The sequence below is a fragment of the Sturnus vulgaris genome, chromosome 21, assembly GCF_052056855.1.
Source record: "Sturnus vulgaris isolate bStuVul1 chromosome 21, bStuVul1.hap1, whole genome shotgun sequence".
Lineage (NCBI taxonomy): Eukaryota > Metazoa > Chordata > Aves > Passeriformes > Sturnidae > Sturnus > Sturnus vulgaris.
Genome location: NC_142263.1, coordinates 9,947,853 through 9,964,918, shown reverse-complemented (window position 1 = coordinate 9,964,918; position 17,066 = coordinate 9,947,853). Strand labels below are relative to the sequence as shown.

The window sequence follows — 17,066 nt, the reverse complement described above, 5'->3', positions numbered from 1 at the left end:
TCCAAATTCCCAGAGCGGGAGAGAGACTTCAGCAGGATGAATCGCTCTGTGTCCAACTTTCTTCTCCTGACAAAGCACGGGAATTGTCCAGGACTTTCCCGTGAGATTTGGGGGAGACCCTTCAGTAAGAGCACAGCCAGCACACTGCTGAGTGCTCAGCAGAACGAGGGTCAATCTGGGGTGGAAAAGAGAGAGCAGAGGCAAAATCCAGGAGTTCTCTCTTTGCTTTCAGCCAGATCCAAGCCTGCGTTTTTGAGAGGGAAGTGGAGCTGGATGTAGCCAACAGCTGGTGCCAGGTGAAAAGGAGGAACACCCAGTCCTGACATCCCAGAGCTCACTCCAGCCTTGGGCAGAGATGGGGCTGACATTCCGAGGCAGAGGCGACCTCCTCTAAATTTGATAGCTTTGAGTGGGCTTTTCATTAACCCAGGAACTTGTTGAACACATGAACTTTTAGGAGCAGCCAAGTACCCACACGCAGAGTAAAGCAGCATCTTCAGCCTTTCCAAACCTCTCCGTGCTTCCAGTGCAGGGCCAGGGAAAAGCCTTTCTCTGCTTGACCTGTCACTTCTGATTTGGAGCCTTCCACATCCTCCTCCTCCCTCCAGGCTGCAGCCCGTCCCTGCTGAGCACTCCCCTTCGTGCCCTTCTCTGACCCATTTCCAGCTGGGAATGGCTCCTGAGCCGGCAGTCCCGGAGCAGGCAGGGTGTGGGCAGCCACAGCAATTTCTTGTCAGCTCCTTTGCTGATAAATCCCCGTGGTTCTGCTGGCACTGGCTCAGGGCTGCTGTCGGCAGGAGTTTCCTAAGGCACAGCAGGGAAATCTGTGGGGCTTGCAGGACCCTGCATCAAACGTGGCTCAACCATCACAAAACTTCCATCTCTGGAGCAATTCTAACAGAGAAACTGCTCAGCTCTGAGAGCCACAGCCCTTCCAGGTGATCACCATTGTACAATGGCTTTTCTTGCCTTTCAGCTGCCAGGATCAGATACTCTTCAGCCTGCTCTATTTACATGATTTGCCAGGAGCTAAATGCTTTCCCTGACAATTGAGCTGCTTCTTTAGAACACAGCTTTCCTTTGTGATGCTTTCCAGCAATGAAAGCAGCCGGCCTGACGCCCCAGGACTTGCTCTTAACTGGAAAGGAAATATGGGAACCCAGGAAAAGAAATCTTATTTGCACTTCCTGAAGATGTGCCGAGAAAAGCTCAGCAGGAGCAACATCATCCCCTGAGATCTGCAGCCCTGGGTCACGTTTCCTTGTACCTATAAAGAATATTGCTCTTCTCCTTCCATAAACCCCGGGATTTACACCAGCAGGGTGGGAACTACCTGAGCATAACCTCCAGCAGATAGAACTCCTCATTTATCTACAGCTCAGATATTGGACCTGAGGGCGTAGATCAGCCTGGGGAGCATGCACTGTGCACTACCTTAAATGTTGCTATAAAATAAGGAGGTTTATGAATTCCTGTTGTTTAGTTAATCATCGATTTATTTCAGAACCCTGCAAACTGCAAGGCAGCTCAACTTGAGGGGAAAAGGGAAAAGAGATACAATTTTATGGGAAGATAAAAAAAGAGGTTTATTATATATAACCATTAGAGTTCCTCCTTCAGATGTTTCAATGTCTAATGAAATTTAAAGCTCTCTCTGTGTTTTCCTCCCTCCTCTACAGTGATGATTGCCTTTAGATATACACCCCAGTTACAGTAACATAACCAGAAATTATTGCATGCCATAGGTATTTTATTATGCATTCAGTTTTTTAGGGCTCAGATTCCATCTGCACCACTGAAACCTGGTCAGTAAAACTGCCAGAACTTCTGCAAAGACAGCAAAACTGACAATTCCCTATTTCATATCACATTTTCAAACATATCTCCCTCTTAAATGTTACAGGTCTTCTAAATTTGATGCCAATAAACACATTTTTCCCTTTAAATGTGTCCCAGAAAGCCAAGCAAATCCATTAAACACAGCAAGTGCTACCCCTGGAGCACATGAAACCAGGCAGCCCAGGCTCACATTCCCCTGGCTGCTCATTTTTGGGAAGATACTTCTCAATTTTATTGGACATAAAGGTGTGGGAATGGGGGAGGAGGTTTCAGTGTCTACGTATTCCTCGCAAAAAATGAAAATACAGCTGCTGTAAATGTCTTTACATTTAAATATAACAGATTTTAAAAGGAAGAGGCACTTTGAAGTAGGACATAGGGCCAAGATCCCTGGCCTGGGGTGCAAATTTCCACCAGAGGGTTTTGGAAGCAGGGATGACACAAACCCCACACCTCCTGCCCCTTTTCCCTCCCAGGGGAGTTGGTTCTTGCCCAGGTGGTTCCCAGCAGGATCCTCACCTCCCCCAGGGCACATCCCCTGGCACCAGCTCCTCTAACCAAGCAGCCAGCAGAGCAGCACAACCTGCTCCAGACACTCCAAAATCACTGAATCCAGACCTGTCCCCAGCCCCTCACCTCACCTGGGGACCCATCCACACTGCAAGCAACTTCAACACCTGAGCTCACACAGGACACAGATCTGCTTGCTGACACCTCCACCTGAGGTAACCACCCTGCTCCTGAATGCTCTCCTTGGATCATCCCAATGCTAATCCCTGAACAACTGCTTGCTCCTAATTTAATCTAAATAATAATTCAGTAATTTCATCTAAATAGACAACAGAACTCTTGTAAAAATGAGACAAAAGACACGGCCAGACACACTTCTGTGTGCCTGACCAAGGCAGCAAATGATGGAAGTGAACAGCTCTGAAGGGTTTTTAAAATGGTTCACTTGGCTGATTTTGGGCTGTCACCAAAAATTACCAGGGAGGTGCCCTGCCAGAAAGGGTCTGTCTGCTGCTGCCATCCACAGACCCGAGCCACAGGGACCTGGCTCTGCTCTCTGAACCATTTGAAGCTGAATTTGGAAGCTTTTGCTCCATGGCCTTAGAAGCAGGTGGAGCAGCAGCTGCAGGCAGGAGGAGCAGCCCAGGTGAGATGGACTCAGGGAGGAGCCTGGGAGAGCCTTCAGCAAAGCAAACCATGGGAGGGTGATCCCCCTGCTCTGATGGGAAGGAGCCACAGGGGCTTTGTCAGGGCAGCTCGGGGCAGGAGCTGCTGGCAACATCAGAAAACTGCATTTTTTTTTTCAACTCTGCTTTTTTTCAAGTGTGGAATGAATACATCTGTGCTGGCCATTAAAGCAGGAACCTCTGAGCCACAGCCTGTGGCTTCTCCTGGGACTCCCCACCTCTGAGCACCCTCTGGAACAAGCACAGATAAGGAGAAAACAATTCCTGCCAAAATCTGAGTTCACCAGGCTGTGAGAGGTTACAAGATCTGGAACTGGCTGAGCACAAACCAAAGCCACAGGAATGCTGGGTTTTAATGTTCACAGCCAAAGGCCAGGTTCCTGATCCTGGAATAATCCAACAAGGAACATGAGCTTGTTGCAGACCCACAGAGCTTCAAAATGGCCAAAGCCAAAATGCTAAATAGAAGCCAGATGTAATTCTGTACATTTAGATGGATTTAAACCCAAAATCCCAGGAAGGAGAGGAGAAGCACTGAACTTCCAGATGCAAACTTTGTGTTTGTTTGCAGCTCTACAGCTTCAGAGTCGACCAAACCCAGCCTAATGGGGGGTGACAGCTGAGCCCCAGGTGTGGTTTTGGCTCACTCTGCTGGAGCTCACACCAATTGGAGGGGACTGGAAAGAGGAAAATGTGTCCTGACAGCACAGAAATTCACAGAGGGATGGTTCAGCCTTGGGATTTGCCTCAATTCCCTCTGTCCAGATCTCCAGGAACAAAATGGGCGGGCACAGGGGGAACCCAGAGCAGCTGGGGTTCACAGTGGGAACCTTCCTGTGCCACCTGAAAGGTGAAAACCAACAGCTGCCTCCTTTGGTGGGGGATCAACAGCTCAGGATGGAAAGGACCAAAGAGCAAGAACTTTATTCATCATTCACAATGTCTTTGCCAGCTTTTCTTAAACATTAAAGGCTCCAGCCCCTTCCCCCAGTCCTGGCTCATCAGTTAATATCCAATATTTCCTTTGGGAAGGAAACACAAAGCATCCTACTAAACAATTCCAGAGCCACTGCTGTGCCCTGAGCTCAATCCATGCTAGAATGATGCCAAAGGTACAAAGAGATAAAGGAGATGCTGGATGCTCAGCCCTGAGCCTGCTCACTGCCAAAGCTCCTCCTGCACACAGGATCCCCCTGCCCTGGCCTGGCAGATGTGCAGGACAGGGATGGGCAAAGTGCTGGGCACAGACCCGAGGGATTTCCAAGCTGAGGTGCCAGGAGCATCCCCAGGGCCTCTGGCAGTGGCACCAGGGAACAGGGAAGGGACACACCCCGAGGATCCCTTCTGAGCATTGTCACTGTCCTGCAGAGCCTGGGGGTCCTGCTGGCACCCTGTGCCTTGGTAAAGCAGAGCTTTACCAAGCTGAGTCTCAGTCTGCAGACTCAGAACTCCCCTTTCCCATCCTAAGTTTGATATATTTAGTCCAAATGTGAATTTATGCCTAATTGTCTCTCTTGGTTTAACTCTGCTGCTTTGACAGAATGAAACACCTCTGAGGAAAATAAACTGGGTTTCTCTGTGCCTGAGGCACATCCAGACAGTTCTGTCCTCCCTGGGATTACACAGGAATTCTTCATTATCAGCTGCATCATTTCCAGTGGGTTCTGCAGTGCTGGGAGATTCTGAGGCTCTTTGCAGGCTGAGCTTCAAGGCACAGATCTGATATTAAGGAACTGCAGTCAGCACAAAGCTGTATTTCTTTATAAAGGAAAAACTAAAAAAAAAAAAAAAGCTGAACCTGGTCTGATTGATTCCACTTCATTTGCATATGCCCACTAGCAGCACTTTGGTTAATTAACACATATTTTGTGTCTGTAGATGAATATGAAATAATGGGTTTGGTACTGAGGCTTTGGGTATAAATTCAAGCACTGAACAGGTTCACTTCCCTCCTTCTGTATTTTCTGTGTAAATAAGACATAATAACTCCCGAGAAGGCGGTGACACATGACAAAAGCCAAGAAGGATGTACTTGTATTTTAAAGCCAGATGAGTTAATTAGCTCATCAAATGGAAGCACTATTTGGATGGGCAGGGATGAAGAACAACACTTTCTTCCAGGGAAAAATTTAATTCTGGAAATATTAACCCTTATGGCTCAGGTTCAGCTCCAGAGGCCTCAATCCAGAGCTGCACTTAAGCAGGTGAAATGTGAAATAGTGCTACCAAAATTAAAAAGGCTGCCCAGGTGGCTGCAAGTTAAGTGCTCTGCTGGATCTCAGCCTGGGCAGTCAGAGGTGGAATTTAATTTCATTTTCTGACCTTCCTGCACCAGCAGCTTCCAACAAGCTCAGGGAGAGGCAGGAAATGCTGCTCCAATCCTAGAGCAGGAAAACCCCAAGAGATCCTTCAGTCCCACGGCATGCAGTGCCTTGGGGGCAGAGGTTTTGGCCAAAGCCAAGGAAGGCTGAGTCACCCACGGAATCCTCATGGATTTGAGGCACGATAGGGCTGGAGCTGAGCTCCTGCAGGAGGAGGCTGCTGAGGAGGTCGAGCAGCAGCATCTTCCCTGCTGAGGGACTCCTGAGGAAACCCTGGAGTCAGGAGAGGGATAAAAGAGGTTGAACACATCTCAGGCCTCAGGCAGAGGTGCACCAGAGCCATCAGCTCCGAGCCAACAGCCTGGCTGTGAATAACAAATCAGCTCAGAGAGGGCAGAGATCACTGCTGGGAGGGAATTCCCTTCCCAGGGAGCTGTGACTGGGAAAGCTGCTCAGAAGGAGCCCCACAGAGCCCCTTCCTGTGGGGATCACAAGGACACTGCAGACATAGAGAAATGCACAGGGAAATGTAAATCCTGTCCTGGTGCTCCCACTGTTATCCCAGGGATGCTCAGGGCAAGGCTCAGTGGTGGCACATCGAGGGACTCAGTGCCAGGATCCTCCTGCTCCTGGAAGGAAAGGGGAGATTTTCCAGGATGGCTGGTGGAAAGAAATGATGAGTTCCCACTGAATTTGGCTGGGAATTTTCTCCTCCTTGTTGCACTGAAGCAGCTCCTCAGGTCTGCCAGTACTGGGAAAGCTGTGGGAGAAAGGAGCCAGTGAACCTGAGAGGACCAAATGAGAGATCCTGGCAGATCCCAGGGATGCCAACACCTTCCCTACACCCAGGAGGTGCTGCAATTCCCAGCCCAGCCGAGCTCCAGGCACACAAAACCCACCTGAACATGGCACAGCAGGCACAGTGAGCTCAAGGATTCGTCTGGATCAGAACAAGGCAGGGGCTGAACATGGCACAAACCCACAGGGATCTCCCAGAGCCTTCCCCAGAGCCCTGGAGCCAGGCAGGATCCTGAGCTGTCATCCTTGCTCTGTACTGCACACGTGGAGCTGGGGACAGACACTGGGGACACACCCAGCCACAGCACAGGCAAAGGAGCAGGGACTGGACACAAACTGGGATTTGGGGACTGGGAATGGCACCATCCATCCATCGGGCTGACACCAAACACAGGGCTCCCCAGTGACCCCAAATACAAGGACTGGGGTATGATGCCTGGAAAAGCTGAGCTGGAACAGAGACTGGACAAGACAAAAGGGATAAAATAGGGATTTATTGAAAGGATAAAAGAGGGATTTATTGAAAGGATTCACCTTGGGCAGTGCAAGAGCCCGGCCGTGGCTATACCCAAATCAAATCCAAGATGGATCCTGGTCACAAGTCTTTACACTTTTATAAGTTTTGGTTCATCTACACATTGGAGTCAATGATCCACCCACAGCCCCAGGCTATGAAGTCTCAGCCCCCTGGCTTGCCCCCTTTCCCTCGCTGTTATTTCTGCTTTTTGGGTACTGGTTGTCCTCAATTCTCCAGCTAAAAAGGAATTGTTTTGTCTGACTCCCCTGTGAAGAGAACTTACTTACATTTAATATGAAGAGTTACACACTAAGAGCAGAGATTCTGAAAAATATAAAAGCTAAAACCCAAGGCATCATTTCCAAGGGATTTGGGTGTCCAGGGGGGATCCAGGAGGAGATGCTGGGTCCTGCAGCCACATGGGATGGGGCAGGTGACAGGGACAGGGGAGAGGGACAGGAGGCAGGGATAGGGGACAGGAGGCAGGGATAGGGGGCAGGGATAGGGGGCAGGCGACAGGACAAGGGACAGGACAGGGGACAGGGCAGAAAGCTCTCCCTGAAGCTGGGAGTGCAGCTGCCTCCTCCAGGGCTGGGACAATGCTCGGTCACAAACTCGGTTATTGTCACTACAGTTTCCTGCTGACTCTGCAGGCTGGATGGATGTGGGCAGGGAAATGCTGTCAGTCTGTTCCCTGCCATCCCATCAGGCTGTCAGCTGCACTCTCTGTCCAGGAGGAGTTCAGATGAGAAGGAAATGCAGCTTAACCAGCTCTGAGAGCCTCGACTGCAGCCAGGGCTCGTGGAAAACAGGGGGTGGTTTGTAAAAATGAACAGGTTTGACCTCAAAGTCCTTGAGAGAGGACAACAGCACAGCCTCACAGAGACCACAAACACACTAAAACTGCTTGGGAATTTTTAACTCCGAGGTTTTGGGTTGGAAATCACAGGAGTGCAACAGCATTGATTACATCTTACCAGGAATAATCCTTGAGCTTAGAGGAAATCTGTAGTCAATGAAGAGAGAGTCTGATCCCTGGAAAAAGCCAACACCCAGTGAGACAGGGCTGCTCCTGAGTCAGGAGCACCAGAAGAGAGATAAAATCAACTTTGTGGCTCTGGCTGAGGTGGGAAGGGATCTGTGTGTCCCACAGCCCCAGCAGGTGCATCACAAGTGAGTCTGCTCATAAGAAAGGACAAAAAAAAAAGGCAAAAAAACCCCTCACTTCGCAGTCATAACAAGCAGGGAGCTTTCCAAAGGCTTTAGGAATATAATGGGATGAAAAAACTCCTCATTCTTCACCTCAGTTCATTATGAGCCTCATTTCTTCGTGCCACATTTTCCTTGGCATTTCCCAAGAGTGTTTTTTTGTGAGAAGACAAAGTTCAGTTTTGCTGCTGGGAGTTGGATTTTAGGGAGAGACAAGGCTGTTTTTTCTGGTTTATGGGGTAATTTATATCCCAGACACTGCAGCACATGCACAGAGCAAATGTGCTGATGCTCCCCTTGCACAGGGAAGAGTGAGGGCAGATTTCAGTGCCTGTTCCAGGCACCCAGGAATACTTTGGAAGACAGTTGTCCTCCAGGGAGAGCTGCTATAAAACAGCTTCCAGAGGGCCTAACTTTGCTGCAGCTCAGCAATTCCTGACCAAATTGCAGCCTCCAGGCACTGGGGGAGCCAGGGCTGCTCCAGCTCATGCATCATCCCCACAGTAATGAGATCCCAGGGCTGGGAACGTGGCCATGGCCCAGGCAATGGGGACAGAAGGGCTGGCCCTGGACCCCGGGGGCCAATAAAGAAGGGGAGCAGTGTGCCTTGCAGGATGCTGGCAAGATGGAATTTATTTATTTCCCTGCTGGCACCCCCATGCCAGCTCCTGCTGCAGAGAAGTCCCTGAATCCTCCCCACAGCAGCAAGGAATGGCTGGGGACAAGTCCTGATGGGGCAGCACTGGGTGTTCCCTGGGGATGCAGCCCAGTCACTGCCACGGAGCCTCTGCTCCCAGGGAACAAGGGACACGGCCTCAAGCTGCACCAGGGGGGCTCAGCCTGCACATCAGGGGGAATTTCTTCCTGGAAAGGGCTGTGAGGCCCTGGAAGTGCCCAGGGAGGTTTGGAGTCCCCAGGCACTCAGTGAAAGGGGGAAAGTGCAGACTCAGCTGCCTCCTTTTCCCCACAGAGGATGGGGAGCTGGAAGCCCAGGAGAAGTTAAAGTGATGGAAGTCATGCCCAAGAAAAACAGCGTGGGATGGAAAACCAGAAACCAGCAGCAAGGGACACTGGGGGTGTGTTTGGTTGGGTGTGGGAGCCCCTGGAGCAGCCTCAGTGGGCAGACAGTGAGAGCCAAATCCTACAGCAGGGGAAAGCCAAACCTCACCAAAATGCAGTGGAATGAGCAACAGCAGCTGTAGGTGTAGAAGAAGAGATTACAGATAAACTCACCCCTGGTAAATCCCAGTTGTGCTAATTAGCAAAGAACAGCCTGGCCCTCATGGGGCTGAGACTGATAGAGATCAGTGTGATAAACGGGGTGGGGTGGCTGCTCCAGGAGATTCCTGGAGGAACAGGACCTGGAGGAGGGAGAGGAGCCCTGAGGAAGAAGGAATGATCCAGAGAGAACGAAACAAGGAGGAGTTGCTGCAGTAGAAGATGTGCTGTGAGGTTAGCCTGGGCCTGATGGAGCCAGAGCTGCTGCTGTACCCTGCAGTCACAGCTGAGCTAGGTGACAGCTGTGCTCAGGGTTGTGGACACACACATTTAGAGAGCTGGGGAATTACAGCTTGGAAATTCTTTTCAGGCCTGGATTTCTCCTGACTCTCAGCTCCATTCCCAGGCTGACAAGCTGACTGCAGCTTCAGTTAGGGAGGAGTCTCCCAGGGTGATAACATGGTGACAAACAGAGTGGAATTCATCACCAACATTAACCCCTGGTGTCTTTCCCGTGGGACACATCCTGAGGTGCTGTCCCAAGGATGTTTTTCCCAATTGTCCAATGAGCTCCTGTCCTGTCCTGGCTGCACTAACACACTTTAAATCCGGGCTGTCTGTACAATAAATTGGCCTTTTTTTCCCCACAGAGCTCCGTGTGTGTTGCTGTCCTTTCTCTCTCTTTGCAGCACAGTAACCCCACACAGTCTGCAAACCAACAGTCACAGTCTAGCAGGAATAGCCAGCAGTCAGAGCTGCAGCAGGACCCTACAGGAGGAGCTTGCTGTAGCAGAGTCAGGATGGCTAAGCTGTAAAAAAGAATAAACCAGGACCCTTTTCACGTTGTTGAATGAGAATTTGTGTCTTGGCTCATTTCTACTCCTACCAAGAGCTGTGCTGCAGCAATAGCTGAGTCCTGTCGAGGAGGAGGAGCAGAGTCAGAGCAAAGCTGAGCATGGCAGGAGCTCCCTCAGGGTTTCTGAAAGCCACTGGTGAAGGGCACACAGAAAACAAACTTTGCCAAACCCGTGAACCTGCCCAGCCCCTTGTCCTTGTTCCCCAGAGCCCAGCAGCCACAGGGATGCTGTTCCTGCTCTCCACATCTGGATTTCACCATCCAGGCCCCTGGACAGGCTCTGACCATGGCCCAGTTAAACCAACCTCTGACAAATCCCAACCACTGCCTGCCAGAGACACCAATCCTGTGAAAACCACTGAAAAGCTGACACCTGCCAGAGTTTTAAGTGCCATCAAGGCATGGCTGAGCCCTGAAATAGATTTTTTCACCCACCAGTGACTCTCACATGGTTATTGCACCGCCAGAGCCGTCACATTTCCCAGCAAAGATCATCAGAGTCTTCCCAGCATAAAAATCAACTTGTCAGGGACAACAGGAGAATCAGCTGGGGTGAAAATATCAGTCTTTTCTCCCTGCTCTCCCTGTCCCATCTGCCAGCACGTAACAGGGATGACAAATCCTCTGCTCTCAGGAGGGAAGTGAGTTGGGAGCCTCCTGTCCCTTCCCAAGGAGGGACAGGCACACCCCAGCACCTCCTGCTCAGAAACAATCCAGACTCTGCTCCACGTCCCTGCAGAAGGCTGGGATGAAAAGCATTTTACCAGTTTAGAAAAGGAGAGCAGAGCTTCAGCTGAAGCACCCTCAAGCACCCACGGTAAATCCTGAGCTGACAGCTCAAATGCCAAACCTCAGAGCTGAACTCACACTTGTGCCCATTCCTGCTCTTAAAATAAATGCAGGCACTGATTGGATATTGTTCAGGAGGGGAAATATTTCTTCCAACCACACCACAATCACTCTGAAGAGCAAAATCTCCTCTAACAGGGCTACAGGTACAAATAAACAGATGGAGGTTGTGTATTCCTGGTGTATCAGTATTTCTAAGAGCTTTTCCAAGGTCAGTCCTACCCTACTCTTATTTCCCTCCAAATTAACTTGAATTTTATTTGGAAACATCCTTAAGTCCCAATTTCTAACTGGATGTTGGTGTATGACAGGTAAAATATTTATAAAATACTGATCCTAAGTTTATATCTCTAGCAAGTTTGAGTTGTGGGGTTTTTTGTTTGATTGTTTCAACCTCTTTTGATGTTTTGTTGTTTTTTTTTTAATGTTTGCTGAACTGCAGGAGTCTCCAAGGTCCTGCAAGGCATCAGCAGGCCTGGGGTAGCTGCTCCATGCTCCTTGTGCCTGGAGATGAGGAGAGAGAGCTGATCCATCCTCACTCAGCCCCATCCCACTGATCAGTGCCAGATGCAACTCCCATGGCTGATAAATAACATTTCTCCAGGTTTTTGTGGTTTAAAAATTTGTCCAGGTTTCTGTGGTTTACCTGTTGCTTTTTCCACATCTTGCTCTAACTCCAACATTTCTTTCCCTGATAGGTGAGCACAGAGTTTCATTCCCTGCTGGAGGGAGTGCAGCTCTGGGGTCCCAGCACAGCAAGGACATGGAGCAGGTCCTGAGGAAGCCACAGAGCTGCTCCCAGGGCTGGGACACCTCTGGAGCCAGGCTGGGAGAGCTGGGGGGGCTCACCTGGAGAGGAGAAGGCTCCAGGGAGAGCTCAGAGCCCCTGGCAGGGACTAAAGGGGCTCCAGGAAAGCTGGAGAGGGACTGGGGACAAGGGATGGAGGGACAGGACACAGGGAATGGCTCCCACTGCCAGAGGGCAGGGATGGATGGGATATTGGGCAGGAATTGTTCCTGTGAGGGTGGGCAGGCCCTGGCACAGGGTGCCCAGAGCAGCTGTGGCTGCCCCTGGATCCCTGGCAGTGCCCAAGGCCAGGCTGGACATTGGGGCTTGGAGCAGCCTGGGACAGTGGAAGGTGTCCCTGCCATGGCAGGGGTGGGATGGGATGATCCTTAAGGTCCCTTCCAACCCAAACCATTCCATGGTTCTGTGATTCCCCCCTGCCAACAGCCCCACTTGAGCATCCCCTCCACTGGCTCTGCTTCATCTCCATCTCACTCATTTGGGGAAGGTCTCAGCTCCTCAGCAATGTCAGAGTGGCTGTTTGAACAGGACACAGTCCTCAGAGAATGAAATCCCTGGAAATTCTATCCCAAAGCTTTCAGCTCACCCAGGGCATATTTCCCCCCCTCCCTGCAGCCACCCACAAACAGACCTGGGAGGCACCTGCAGGAAACTCTGTGCTGCTCCAGGGCCATCCCTGATATCTGAGCTGATTTGTTCCCACACTTCCCACAAAAGCCCTTCCCTGCAGCACGACTCATCCCATGGCTAATTCAGCGTTTTCTCCTTGTGGGGAAAAAGCCCACAAGGACCTGGATTCATCCCTGACTTCTATGAGCCCTGAAAGCCTAATAAATTTATCAGGAAAAAAATTACAGAATTTTCAGCCTCCTGGTGCCCAAATAATACATCACCCCCAGCTCCTGGATGCCCCACATTCCACATCCTCCATCCCTGGCCGTGCCAGGTGAGCTGGCAGCCCCAGAACATTCACACCAGGCACTGGTGGGATTTAGGGTGCAGGCTGTTGTCAGCTCCCTCTGCCTGCTCCCAGACTGTAATTCATTGACCAGAAACACCAAGAGGGACACAGAGACATTGGAGGGTGATCAAAATCCCAGCAAACCCCATTTCCACAGACACATGGCCAAGGCAAAATGTGACATTATAAACACAAATTCCACCCTAACCTGGGATGCTTTTTCCATTTTGGTAGCAGGCACTAATTATTTTTTAGATGTAAATTCCATGCAAGCACAAACCCAGCAAAACCTCCATCCTACAATGAAATCTGAGTGTCCCCTGTCTGAGGTTACAGCACAGGATGTGACAGCAGTTTGTATTCTGTCCCCATGTGTTAACCCAGCTGGGGCAGTGATCCTGATCTCTGTGCAGATATCCTCTGCTCATGGGCCATGTGTTAACCCAGCTGGGGCAGTGTTCTTTATCTTTCCACAGCCCATCCTCCCTCCAGGAGATCTCTCCTGTTCATGGCCATGCAGTCCCAGGGCAGGGCTGATCAAATTCCATCATCCCATTGGGAGATGCTCCAGCCAGGGGCAGGAGCCAAACATTTCCTACCCAGATCAAAGGTGAGATTTGGAACAGCAGAGCAGCCTTTTCCCACTGGATCCCAGAGGACAAGAGCTCCCAGACCTTTCTACAGGATCACTGCTGCAACAAGAACACTTCACTGGACTGCTACCACCACCCTGACTAGAGGGGTGTCAGGTTGGATTCTGACTCTGTCAGTGTATTATTTTTTGTAATACTGGATTTCTATTTTAATTTTCCTAGTAAAGAATTGTTATTCCTATTCCCATAGCTTTGCCTGAGAACCCCTTATTTTTAAAATTACAATAATTTAGAGGGAGGGGGTTTACATTCCCCATTTTAAAGAGAGGCTCCTGCTTTCTTGGCAGACACCTGTCTGTCAAACCAAACTACCCCCATTACACTCCCACCCACCACCCTCCATGACAATTCCAGGTAAAGCTACATGGACTCTGCTCCCAGTGAGGCTGGAAAGGACAATCTGTGTTTGCTGTGTATTTACTTTTATAAAAACAGAGGACAAAAAAAAAAAATCAAAGCATTATTCTCCCATCTGGCAGCTCTGCCATCCTCCCTCTGCTCCCACCCACGGGGAATCCTCTGCTCCCAGGGGATCCAGCCCTCACCTCAGGCCCCACAGATGCTTGCTCTGAACATCCTCACTTTTTGTTTCTGAACAGAAAGATACAACATCTTTTTATGGAAAATGCATGCAGGAAGAGAAGGATTTGATTCTCTGGATGCAGAGTCAGGCTCCTGTGTGGAACTTAAACACATCTCTGACAGTTTTCCTTGTATTCTTTTGCCTGACCCTTTCAATATTTCAGCACGTGAATAATCACAGTCATAGCAACAGAACAGGCTGGAGATGTGTGCCATTGAAATGTCACTGAATCTCTTCTGAGGGTTTCTGAAATTGAGGGGACAGAGCTGGGGTACCCCCAGGAGGATCAATGTCCCTGCCAGGGCAGGGGGTCACTTTTGTCCTGAACAGCTGCAGGAGGAGGCTCTGATTGCTAAAATCCCCTCTAACAACAACATGGCCTGGTTTTACCCTTTTATTTTCAAAGCTCCACATGGAGCACTCAGGAAAGGCTGAGAAAATTGGGATTGTTCAGCCTGGAGAAGCTTTGGAGTGACCTCACTGTGGCTTTACAGGACCTGAGGAGCTGCAGGAAAGATGGAGAGAGACTTTGGACAAGAGAGGGAGGGACAGGATAAGGGGAATGGCTCCCACTGCCAGAGGGCAGGGATGGATGGGATATTGGGCAGGAATTGTTCCTGTGAGGGTGGGCAGGCCCTGGCACAGGGTGCCCAGAGCAGCTGTGGCTGCCCCTGGATCCCTGGCAGTGCCCAAGGCCAGGCTGGACACTGGGGCTTGGAGAGCCTGGGACAGTGGGAGGTGTCCCTGCCATGGCAGGGGTGGGATCAGATGGGTTTTAACATCTCTCCCAACCCAACCCAACCATTCCATGATTCCCATGCCATGGGAATGCCACTCCATGTGCTTCATGCACAAAAATCCTCTGGCTTGGCAGCACCAGTGATCTGCCTTGTTGGATTCAGAGGACAAATCTGGGGGAAAAAAAGTCTGGGATATTAAGAGGAGATGCCATGCTTTTCTTCTGGAAATATTTTTAAGGCCCCAAGCCGACCCTCAGCTGAATTAGCAGCAGCAGTAAAAGCAGCTCGAGTCAGTGCTTAAACCTCCAAGGGATCCCTGAATTGTGCTTGACTTAATGAATCCAATAATCAATTCCTACTGCACAAATAAGGTGTGGGATGGACCAGCTAATAAGCATTCTCTGTTAATTGCTTTCTTCAAGTGACAATTTGTACAAATGATACCATCAAAGTAGTAATAATATCCCTATTGATTAAATTAATCTCGAAAAGACAACTCAAATAACTTTAATTAGCAATGCATGACACAAGCAGAAAACACTCTGAAAACAACCTTGCAGCCCATCCCAGACTTCGAAAGCGTGGCAGCAGCCATGGCACAGACTTTGGCATCTTTATTCCAACACATACACAGAATTTTCTGGAGCATCTGTAAGGAATGGCTGTGACTAACCATGAAAAGCCATTAAAGCCTCCCTGCAGAGCACAGGCCAGGCACAGAGCACAGGCAGCCTCCCTACTTAGTCACACTCCCTGAAACCCAGGGCCACAAACAGCTCCAAAAGAAATGAAAACTTTCCAGCAGGAGGAGCAGGGATGGGGAACAAAGTCTCTGTGCCAAAATTCCCACTTGGAGCTGCTAGGGACCTGCAGCAGCATTTTCAAGCCATGAGAATTGGGCAGCAGGCTGATGAAATCAGAGCAGGATCTCCTCCAGAACAGGAAAGGATTGGAGAGCTGGCCCAAAGCTTGTTCAGAGAGAGCAGGAGCTGAGCTGGAGGAGGAGACACAGGAGAAAGAGCCACATCTCCAGGATGGGAGCCCTGAGCCATGGAATTGTGGAATCCCAGAGTGCACACACAGGGGCCCAGAGCCACCCTGAGAATGGCACCAACAGGGCTGGATTTTTAGGGGCTTTTGGGGGGGGGGGTTAAGAAACTCCTGCAGGACTTTTCTCATTTTGCTCCCTGAACTCAGCAGCTGAAAGAAACATAAGGCCCAGATATTTCCCCACATCAGGCACAGTACAGCTGATTTTACAGCACTTACAAAATCATGAAGTTCCTTAGGCTGCAAAGTTTCTCTGAGATCTCTGAGTTCAGCCATGCCCCTGGCACTGCCAAGGTCACCAGTGCCACCAGCACCCTGTCCCCAAGTGCCACATCCCCACTGTTAAACCCCTCAGGAATGGGGACTCCCCCACCCTGAAGCACATTAATAAAACAGCAAAGGCTTTGGCCTTTACGGGTTAGTCCAGCCCAACTTTCTCAAGTCTTTGTTTCAATTTGTTATTCAGATTCCTTGATTTAATTTCCCATAACAGGTTGAGTTTGTGCTTTTCCTGAAACACTGCAAATTCTCCATGTCCTTACTGTAGCCTCCATGGATTTATGGATTTATTATTTCATTTTTGCTATTTGGGCAGTTCTGGCTTTAGATTTTTCAGATATTTTGGTGCCAAAACTGCTGCCAGGATTTGAGGTGAGGCTGTACCAGTGCAGAGCAGAGGGGGACAATCACATCCATACAACATTTAAAAGTGTCCCAGGATTCTCAAAACGATGATGGAATTTGCACCATCATCAAAAAGAAACACTTTCTGCATTATTTACATCGAGGAATCACTGAAAACACCGAGAAACCCCCAGGTTACTTTTGGGGCTCCAAACGGCTCCTTCTCAGGCAAAACAGCAAAACACCCCCAAAAGATTTTTGGAGCTCAAGAATCTTTAAAATTCTATTTTCTATGCAGTCTTACAAGGCAGATTTCTAAGTATTTTGACTCTCACAACCACGAATAATTTAAAAGCCTTGACCAGAACACACAGCATCAGTGTGAAAATGTTTGGCTTAGAAACTCAAGCTTGGGAAAGTTGCTTAGGGAAGAGAAAGGTTTTTTGGTTTTTTAGGTTTTTTTTCCCAAAGGGATGATTATTGGCCTTTCTAAAAAGATCAGCACATGAAAAAGAAGAGCTCACCTCTTTCTCTGAGACATCCCTCTGATATTTCCAGTTAAGAAGCCAATCTTCAATGACATCCCCCCAAACCAGACAAATGAGCAAAATAATTGTGAGAAGAGCAGGTCCACAATGAGACCAAAAATCCCAAATCCAAACAGACCAGGAGAGCCAGGAGAGAAGCTGGGTTTGGAGAAGGATCTCTGCAGCCCCACTGCAGCATGAGCAGTAATTACTTCACAAGGAGAGGAGCTCTGTGGCACATTGAAAGCCTTTAATTTCCACTCCCTTGTTTAAGTGAGATTATTGCTCCCCATAGCCAACAACAATAGATTTCCTAA

At 49.5% G+C, this 17,066-nt stretch overlaps 1 protein-coding gene across 1 annotated transcript in view; it reads right to left on the bottom strand.

The window, feature by feature from the left end:
- Window positions 1-17,066, bottom strand: part of GALNT17 (polypeptide N-acetylgalactosaminyltransferase 17) — a 208,048-nt gene that overhangs the window by 54,398 nt on the left and 136,584 nt on the right. The gene's annotated exons all lie outside the window — the stretch shown is intronic.